At 44.3% G+C, this 10,194-nt stretch overlaps 1 long non-coding RNA gene across 1 annotated transcript in view; it reads left to right on the forward strand.

Annotated features, from left to right (window-relative positions):
* Positions 1 to 4,577: 4,577 nt before the first annotated feature.
* Positions 4,578 to 10,194, forward strand: part of LOC108544402 (uncharacterized) — a 15,671-nt gene continuing 10,054 nt past the window's right edge. The window contains exon 1 of the long non-coding RNA XR_001889829.1: positions 4,578 to 4,712. This is a non-coding gene — a long non-coding RNA (uncharacterized LOC108544402). The remainder of the gene's footprint in view (positions 4,713 to 10,194) is intronic.

Genomic DNA, 10,194 nt, shown 5'->3' on the forward strand with positions numbered 1-10,194 from the left:
CATCTCTACTAAAAATACACAAATTGGCTGAGCGCGGTGGCACACGCCTGTTATCCCCGCTACTCAGGAGGTTGAGGTGAGAGGATCATTTGAACCCGGGAGGTGGAGGTTGCAGTGAGCCGAGATTGTGCCACTGCACTCCAGCCTGGGTAACAGGGGGAGACGCTGTCTCAAAACAAACAAAAAACCAAAAGTGTGGGTATGCCCTTCAAGACCGGCTCCATCCCTGGAGTTTTAAACTCTCGAACTTGTCCACACTGAGCCTCCAGCAATTTGTAAATTGCAGTTCAGGTTTTCCTGTCCCTGTACTTGTTTCTGGGGAGGTCTCTGCACCTGTGACTCTGCAGTGATAAGTTGTGATTTTCTGTATGATCTGTCTGTCTCTCCAGTTTTGGAGGCAGTGGTTTGCCCTGTGACCTCAATTCTGTGACAGATCTAAGAAGTTTTTTTTTTTTTTTTTTTGAGACAGTCTCACTCTGTCACCCAGGCTAGAGTGCAGTGGCTCAGTCTCGGCTTATTGCAGCTTTGACCCCCTCCGAATCAAGCAATCTTCCCACTTCAGCCTCCTGAGTAGCTGGGACTACAGGCACATGTCACCACATCCAGCTTATTTTTGTTTTTTATTTTTGTAGAGACAGGGTCTCCCTATGTTTCCCAGGCTGGTCTTGAACGCCTGGGCTCAAGCAATCTTCCCACCTCAGCCTCCCAAAGTGCTGGGATTACAGGCATGAACCACTGCAACCGGCCAAGAGTTGTTGATTTTTAGTTTGTTCAGTTTTTTTTAACTTATTAAGATGGAGTCATGACTTCCAAGTTCCTCATATGTCAAACTAAAAACTGGAAGGAAGTTGCTTTTCCTGTTTTTAAAGTTTTGGTTCCTGTATTGGTTATCTGCTGGCACAATGACGCTGCCTAATAAACAACTACAAAATCTTAGTGACATATAAAAGTAACATCTGCTTTTAGTCACAAGTCTACCAGCTGGTTGGTCGGTTGATTGGTTCTGCTGATTTATATTGGGCTCTGTTGACTTTGCCTGGGGGTCATTCACTTGTAGAAAGGCAGCTGGTGGTTAGTTGGGCCTGGCGGAGGTTTTAGGACTCAGCTGGTATTATTTGGCTCTGCTTCATGTGGTCTCTTATCCTCCATCAGGCAGGCCAGATTGGGCTGTTCTCAGGATGGCTGGGCAGGGTTCTGCAACACAGCAGAAACCCCAGGCCTCCTGAGACCCAGGATCAGAACTGTATAATGTCACTTCTACCTCATTTTGTTGGACAAAGCATGTCACAAGATCATCTCAGTGGTGGTGAAATTACTATTATTATTTTGAGACACAGTCTTACTTTGTCACCCAGGCTGGAGTGCAGTGGCGTGATCTCAGCTGCTCACTACAACATCTGCCTCCCATGTTCAAGGGATTCTCATACCTCAGCCTCACCAAGTAGCTGAGATTACAGGTGCATGCTACCATGCCCGCTAAGTTTTGTATTTTTTTTTTTTTTTTTTTTTTTTTTTTTTAGTAGAGATGGAGTTTCGCCATGCTGGCCAGGCTGGTCTCGAACTCCTGACCTCAAGTGATCTGCCCACCTCGACCTCCCAAAGTGCTGGGACTACAGGCATGAGCCACCCTACCCGGCCATGGTGAAATTATTAATTCAACCTCCTGGTAGAAGAAACTGGGGCTATCTCAGCAATACCTCACAGTTTCTGTCCTTGATTTTAGAGGCTTTGTTCAAATATCCACTAATCTTTTGTTATTTTTTGTTTGATTTTAAAATCCATATGCATATTGTACTGGGGTAAAAATATAAATTTAAAAGTATTTATACCTTGTATTTGGAATTTATATATAATATTTCCTGCAATGTTATTTCATTTTATTTCCTGTAATACAATGAAAACATGGAAAATTCTAAGTGTCCCAATAATGAGGGAACCATTCAGTAAATTATGTTATTTATTAAATGGAATATTATGCAGCCATTGAGAATAATATCCTTGAATTTCAATGCTCAAGATCTCTCACTCTTTTTTTTTTTTGTTTGAGATGGAGTTTCACTCTGTTGCCCAGGCTGGAGTGCAATAGCATGATTTCGGCTCACTGCAACTTCTGCTTCCTGGTTGAAGTGATTCTCCTGCCTCAGCCTCCCAAGTAGCTGGGATTACAGGTGCCCGCGACCACATCCGGCCAATTCTTTATATTTTTATTAGAGACGGGGTTTCACCATGTTGGCCAGGCTGGTCTCGAACTCCTGACCTCAAGTGACCTGCCAGCCTCGGCCTCCCAGTGTGCTGGGATCACAGGCATGAGAAATTGCACCTGATCCAGTGCTCAAGATCTCTTGTCAAGGGAGAGAAACAGGGTACAAAACTCCATGCACAGTGAAATCCACCTGATGAAGCCCCCAAATCTCAGTGGCTTACCCAGCACAGTGTCCTTCCTACCAAGAATCCCACTGGTCTCATGCTCAACACCTGGGCTTGGTGCTCAGGGGTCTGTTATTCTAGGACTGCAGTGAAGGAGCCGTGGCTGGCTGGGGCAAGCTCTTTCCATGGCAGATGGCAGGAGCATAAGGGAAGGAGGGGAACATGCAAGACTTCCTAAGGTCCAGCCTTGGGACAGGCAGCCTGACAATTCTGCCAGCCGATTGGTCAAAACAAGTCACATGGTCAAGCCCAAGGGCAATGTGGGCAGGGAAGTCTTTTCCAAGCCCTGGCTTGGGGTCAGGGAAGGCAAGAGGAGAAAATACTTATTGGACAGTAAGACTATCTACCACACTTCCTCACAAACTCCTTCAGCTCCCTGGCCCCTCTCCCTTTGTGGAGCCCGATCCTGAATGAACACAAATATTTCCCTTCTCTACCTACATATCTGAGCAGCAGAATATTGCTAGAGAAAAGTTTGAAACTTAGCTAATCGGCTAATTTATTTATAAATGAATTATCTTAAGCATCAACTGGATACTAAATACGGCCTGCCTAACTTCTTTTCCCTCCATGGGTGTATGTATATTTGTGTTAGTTTGTTTGTTTATGATGGTAAGAAAACATGCAACATAAGTTTTACCTCAGCCACTTTAAGTGTACAATTCAGTAGTGTTAAGTACATTCACATTGCTGTTCAACCAAGCTCCAGAATTTTTTCATCTTTCCAAGCTGAAACTCTCTTCCCATTAAAAATCTCCCCATTGCCCACTCCTCCACAAAGCCCCTGCTAATCACCATTCTACTTTCTGTTTCTATGGATTTTATTACTCTAGAGATGCCACATACATGGAACCATACAGTATTTGTCTTTTTGTGGCTGGTTAATATCATTTAGCATAATATCCTCAAAGTTCATTCATGATATAGCATGTGTCAGAATGTCTTTCCTTTTTTACTTTTTTTTTTTCTTTTTGAGATGAGGTCTCATCTGCCACCTAGGCTGGAGTGCAGTGGCACAATCTCGGCTCACTGCAACCTCCACCTTCCAGGTTCAAGGGATTCTCCTGTCTCAGCCTCCTGAGTAGCTGGGATTAAAGGCATGCACCACCACGCCTGGCTAATTTTTGTATTTTTCATAGAGACAGGAGTTTACCATGTTGGCTAGGCTGGTCTTGAACTCCTGACCTCAGGTGATCCGCCTGCCTCAGCCTCGCAAAGTGCTGGGATAACAGGTGTGAACCACTGCGGCTGGCTGTCCTTCCTTTTTAAGGCTGAACAATATTCCATTGTATATTCTATATTTTGTTTATCTATTTGTCCATCGACAGACAATTGAGTTGCTTCCAGCTCTTGGCTATTGTGAATAGTGCTTCTGTGAACCAGGGTATATGAATATCTCTTAAAGTTCTGATTTCAATTCTTTTGAGTATAAACCCAGAAGTGAACTTAGTGGATCATATGGTAATTCTATTTTAATTTTTTGAGGAACTATAATACTGTTTTCCACAGTTTACACTCCCACTAACAGTGTGACTAGCTTTTTATATTTCTCTAAGAAGCCTACTTTGCCACTGCCACCAATGACTTTCTCATACTTTCTCTTCCTCTAAACTCCCCTCCTCTCTTCTACTCTTATAGTCAGTTTCACCTGCAGATCTGCCTTATTTTACTGAGAAGACCATAAAATCCAAAAAGAAGCCATCAAATCCAAACACACTCACTCTCCCAATTTCAGACCATATTCATTGTCACCATCTTCTCCTTATTGTCTGTTACAACCAACGAAATACGTCTGCTCTGCATCAGGGCAAATCCCTTTGCCTGTGCTCTGATGCCACCTCTCTTGCCAACTCAAGACTTCATTACTTCATTCATTTTTCTAATTTCCTTCCCTGTCATCCAAATTTCCTTCCAATTTCTATCCCCCATCTACTGGATCATTTTTGTTAGCATTTAAGTAGGCTGAGTGTTGTCCACCTTTAACAGAGATTCTACCTTAAGAGTTCACACCACCTCTGTGATATTCTTGCCAAGAATGTTTAACCTGAATCCAATCATGACGAAACAATCAGGACAATCCAGAATGTGGGACATGCTACGTGACAACCAACCCAAACTCTCCAGTGTCAGTGGCATGAAAGACAGAAAAATACAGGGGACTGTTTCTGATTAAAGGAGACTACAGAGACGTGACAACCAAATGGAATGCATGACTCTTGATCAGATTGTGGACCAGAAAAAAGCTACAAAGGACATTTTTAAACAGTTGGGGAAATGTGAATATGGTCTGTTTATTAGATAACTTTGATGCTAAATTTCTTTGAGTGGGATATATCATGAGGTCATGTGGGAGAATGAGCTCGTTCTTAGGAAAAGCATGTTGATATACAGGGGGGTCTGCAACTTTATTTCCAGTGATTTACCCCAAAATGAATACATGTGGGTATGTGCATAGGAATTAAATGTGGCAAAGGGTTGACAAATGATTAATTGAAGTGAAAGGTACAGAAGTGTTCATTGTTCTGTCCTTTTAACTTTTCTGCAGGTTTTCATGTTTCAAAATAAAAGTTGAGCAGAAAAGAACCTTTCTTTTTTTTCTTCTTTTTTATTTTAAAACGGAGTCTCGTTCTGTCACCCAGGCTGGAGTGCAGTGGCGAGATGTTGGCTCACTGCAAGCTCCGCCTCCTGGGTTCAAGCAATTTTGTGTTTTTAGTAGAGACAGGGTTTCACCATGTTGACCAGGGTGGTCTCAAACTCCTGACCTCAGGTGATCTGCTTGCCTCGGCCTTCCAAACTGTTAGGACTACAGGTGTGAGCCACTATGCCTGGCTAAGAACTTTTCTTTGACCTGTATCTGCCTATAGCTACATCCAATTTATCTGCTGTTCTTCTCAGTTAAACTTCTGAAGTCATTGACACTCAATGCTCCGACTGACTGCCTCACCTCACATCCACCAGTGGTTTCTGCTCCCACCGCTGCCTTGAAACTGCTCTTATCAGGGCCCAGACACACTCCATGCTGGCAATTCCAATGGTGGTGTTCCACATAGGTGACTGCCCTCTCATTCTTGAAACAGTCTTGTCTCTTAGCCTCTGGGATAGCTTATCTCTTGGATTTCCTTCTCTCTCACTGATCTCTTTCACTCTTCTTTGCTTGTTCCCTTTTCTCCGCCCAGCCTGTAGATTTTGGGCTCCTCAGAGCTCAGACTCTTCCTTCTTTAAATTCTCCTTTGCTGATGTCATCCATTTGTGTTAGTTTAAAAAAAAACGAGTTTGTTCCAGTAATACCCAATATGTACCTCCAGGTTGGATCTTTCCCACACTTGACTACTTGACAACTCTCTTCTTGATACCACTCCTTGGCTATTTCACAGACATCTCAAGTTTAACTGTCAGTCATTTTTTCATTAACTGAGCCTATACTGATGCAGCACCTGCTGTGTACTAAGCAACTGTTCTAAACACTGGGATACAGGGAGGAAAAACAATACGACTGTACCATGAGAGCACATTCTAGTTGGAAGAGAAGGATGATAAGCAAATAAGTAAGAATTCTTTTGTGGTTAGTGCTATGAAGAGAATAAAATAGGAAATACGTTAGATACGTTGGATGGACAGTCTATTTTGGATGATCAGAGAAGGCCTCTGAGCCTGATGCAGGTGAACCCCAAAATTGGGCTTAGCCTGGGAGGGTTATTGGCTTTGCTCGAGAAAGAATCGAAGAGTGAGCTGACAGTGAAAGAAAGCAAGTTTATTCGAGCAATAGTGTATAGCAAAATGGTGGCTCCATAGACAGGGCAGGGCTATCCTATAGACAGAGGAGCCCAGAGGAGCCATGTACAGCAAAGCGGCTGCTCCACAGAGCAGTCCTGAGCAACAGTGGCAGTGTCAGGCAGCAGTAGCAATGTGGAGGAGGAGTCAGAGCAGGAGCTGCTGCTTGGATTGCTGGAGTTATATTTATACCCACTCTTAATTATATGCGAATTAAGGGGTGAGTCATTCAGAATTTTCTAGAAAAAGGGTGGAGAGTTCCTGGAACCATATAAGGTAACTTCTGGGTTACTGCCATGGTACATTGCTATGGTATTTGTAAACTGTCATGGGACCGGTGGGAGTCTATTTAGTAATGAAAAATGAGGGTAGCCAGAGGTCACTTTGGTGGCCATGTACTGGTTTCAGCTGGCTTCTTTACTGCATCCGGTTGTGTGTGTGTGTGTGTGTGTGTGTGTGTGTGTGTGTGTGTGTGTGTTTGCATATGACGGAGTCTTTCTCTGTCACCCAGGCTGGAGTGCAGTGGCATGATCTCGGCTCACTGCAACCTCCGCCTCCCGGGTTCAAGCAACTCTCCAGCCTCAGCCTCCTGAGTAGCTGAGATTACAGGCATGCGCCACTGCACCTGGCTAACTTTTGAATTTTTAGTAGAGACGGGGTTTCACCATGTTGGCCGGGCTTGTCTTGAACTCCTGACCTCAAGTGATCCGCCCACCTTGGCTTCCCAAAGTGCTGGGATCACAGGCGAGAGCTACCACACCTGATCTTGCATCCTGGTTTTGATCAGCAGGGTCCTTACAGGTGCTCAGAAAGTAAGTCCTGCTGATCTACCTCAAAGAGACCAAAATGAGACCAAGGTGAGAAGACAGGGCCAGAATAAGCAGGTTTAGAGAGGAAGGCTCTAGGCTGAGGGGAAGGCTAGTTTTGACACCCTGAGGGAGGAATTGCTTGGCTCCAGAACTGAGATGTGTCCAAATCTAGTTTTTAATGTGTCCCCAGGACAAGAGCTTTGATCTCTTCTTTCTCTGGTTTGTATCTTTGAATTTCAGGCCACGTAAGACCTGCTCACCAACTCTGTCTGAAAAACCTTTGGTTGACCTTGAATTTCTATTCTGGAATCTTCTTCAAATTAGCAGCAGTTTTTTCTCTGAGCTGGAAAGCACTGTGATTCTTTTATTGGCAACAAGTCAGGAATTTTAGAACAAGATGCAGGCATTCGTCAGAGTTTTACAGTCCTTCTTTCCCACATGCAAAGTGCAAATAATAATCCTGACGTCTGCTTGAAGGGGAAAGGTTTCCATTGTCCAGGGGTCTTGGGTCCCACCCCAGCCCATCCTCTACCCTCCACAACTGTCTTTGTTTTTCTGGAGGCTGGAGGAAGCTGGGGAGACAGAGGTCTTGCAACTGACAGCTGACACTCGCTGTAAGCGTAAGCGTCCCTCCAAGCAAAGTAGAAAGGGCGACCTGACCCTGTTCTGTAACCTTCTCTGTAGAAAGTGCAGTGATGCTGACAAAGATGATGATAAAATCTCCTGCACCTCCCTCAGGGCTGACTCCCACTAGGCCTTGCTAATGAGGCACGATCCATCTTCTCCTAAATAGGGGGAAACCACTCCTTAAATAAATTAGAATCACTCTTAGAACCTAGGGTTTTTTTGTTTGTTTGTTTGTTTTTGAATGGGCAATATATCCATATCTTTCTAAAATTTAAAAAATAAAGATAAAAAATTTTCTGAAAACATCTTCCCAAGGCTCTGCTCACAACTTCTTGGTTTTCATTCACCTCTACCCCCTGCCCTTCAAATGTGTAACCACTACTATCAGTTTCTTGTGTATCTGCGGCTCACTTGGAACTGAAGACTGCCATACATTCCGTCTTTGGGGCAGCTTCCACTTCCAGGAGAGGAACCAAGAATAAACCAACCACAAATCTTCTATTCAGGGGAATTTCATGGCCATGAAGAAGACACAGAGACTATTTGCACCTGCATAAATAAACCTCATCACAAACTTCTAAAATATCCTGTTTCTTCTCCTAAAAACCCATTTGTAAACCTATTTGTTCTTCCCATGGTAGCCCTCCTATTCCCCTTCTAAGGCATATAAGCCCCCAGTTCTAATCACTCCATCATTGAGCACTTTCATGTGTCTATGCATGTGTCTGGTAATTAAACTCTTTTTTCTTGCTAATCTGTCTTTTCTCAGTTTAATTTGCAGTCCCCCAGGTATTGAACCTGAGAGTAAAGTTTGTACTCCCCAACACTTGCAAAGACTTTATGGGGGAGGGTGTATATAAACAAATATATTATTTTACATCCTACCCCATACACCTTTTTTAAAATTTTGAGACAAGATATTGCTCTGTCACCCATGCTGGAATGCCGTGGCATAATGACAGCTCACTGCAGCCTCAACATCCTGGGCTCAAGTGACCTTCACACCTCAGCCTCCTGAGTAGCTGGGACTGCAGGCACTCACCACCACACTTGACTTTTTTTTGTATTTTTTGTAGAGATGGTATTTCGCCATGCTGGCCAGGCTGGTCTCAAACTCCTGAGCTTAAGCAATCCTCCTGCCTCGGCCTCCCAAAGTGCTGGGAGGTGTAAGCCTCCCACACCCAGCTTCCACACATATACCTTTAAAAAAAAAAAAAACAAATCAACAAATGATTTTGTACTGTAGGCTGGGCACGGTGGCTCACACCTGTAATCCCAGCACTTTGGGAGGCCAAGGCGGGAGGATCACTTGAGGTCAGGAGTTTGAGACCAGCCTGGCCAACATGGCAAAACCCTGTTTCTACTAAAAATACAAAAATTAGCCAGGTGTGGTGGTGCATGCCTGTAGTCCCAGCTGCTTGGGAGGCTGAGGCATGAGAATCACTTAAACCTGGGAGGCAGAGATTGCAGTGAGCCAAGATTGTGTCGCTGTACTCCAGCCTGGGTGACAGAGCAAGACTCTGTCTCAGAAAAAAAAAAAAAAAGAAAGAAAAGAAAAGGAAAACATTTTGTACTATATAACTGTTATGCATCTTGCTTTTTTTTCACTTGGTAATATAACTTGGAAGACTTTTGATGTCTGTATATAGAGATAATCCTGTTTTTTGTGCCTGAATAGTATCTATTGCATGCATGTGGCTATAAATTTTCAAATAAATATTAAATTATGAATAAAGTACAATAACTATTCAATCCCCTCCAAAATTCCTGTTGAAATGAAATGCACCAGTATTAAGAGGTATGTCCCTTGGCAGAGCTCTGCACATCTGTAATCCCAGCTATTTGGGAGGCTGAAACATGAGAATTGCTTGAAACTGGGAGGCAGAGGTCAAGGTGGGCCGAGATTGCACCGCTGCACTTTAATTTGGGCGACAGAACAAGACTCTGTCTCAAAAAAAAAAAAAAAAAAAATACAGCCACGCAAGGTGACTCACACCTGTAATTTCAGCACTTCAGGAGGCCGAGGTGGGTGGATCACCTGAGGTGAGGAGTTCAAGACCAGTCTGGCCAACATAGCGAAACCCTGTCTCTATTAAAAATACAAAAATTAGCTGCGTGTTGTGATGGGTGCCTGTAATCCCAGCTAGTTGAGAGGCTGAGGCAGGAGAACCACTTGAACCTAGGAGGCAGAGGTTGCAGTGAGCCGAGATCACGCCATTGCACTCCAGCCTGGGCAACAAGAGTGAAACCCCACCTCAAAAAGAGAAAAAAGGCCGGGCGCGGTGGCTCAAGCCTGTAATCCCAGCACTTTGGGAGGCCGAGACGGGTGGATCACGAGGTCAGGAGATCGAGACCATCCTGGCTAATACGGTGAAACCCCGTCTCTACTAAAAAATACAAAAAACTAGCCGGGCGACGAGGCGGGCGCCTGTAGTCCCAGCTACTCGGGAGGCTGAGACAGGAGAATGGCGTGAACCCGGGAGGCGGAGCTTGCAGTGAGCTGAGAGCCGGCCACTGCACTCCAGCCTGGGCGGCAGAGCAAGACTCCGTCTCAAAAAAA

Source organism: Rhinopithecus bieti, unplaced genomic scaffold (assembly GCF_001698545.2).
Source record: "Rhinopithecus bieti isolate Rb0 unplaced genomic scaffold, ASM169854v2 scaffold_25396, whole genome shotgun sequence".
Taxonomy (NCBI): domain Eukaryota; kingdom Metazoa; phylum Chordata; class Mammalia; order Primates; family Cercopithecidae; genus Rhinopithecus; species Rhinopithecus bieti.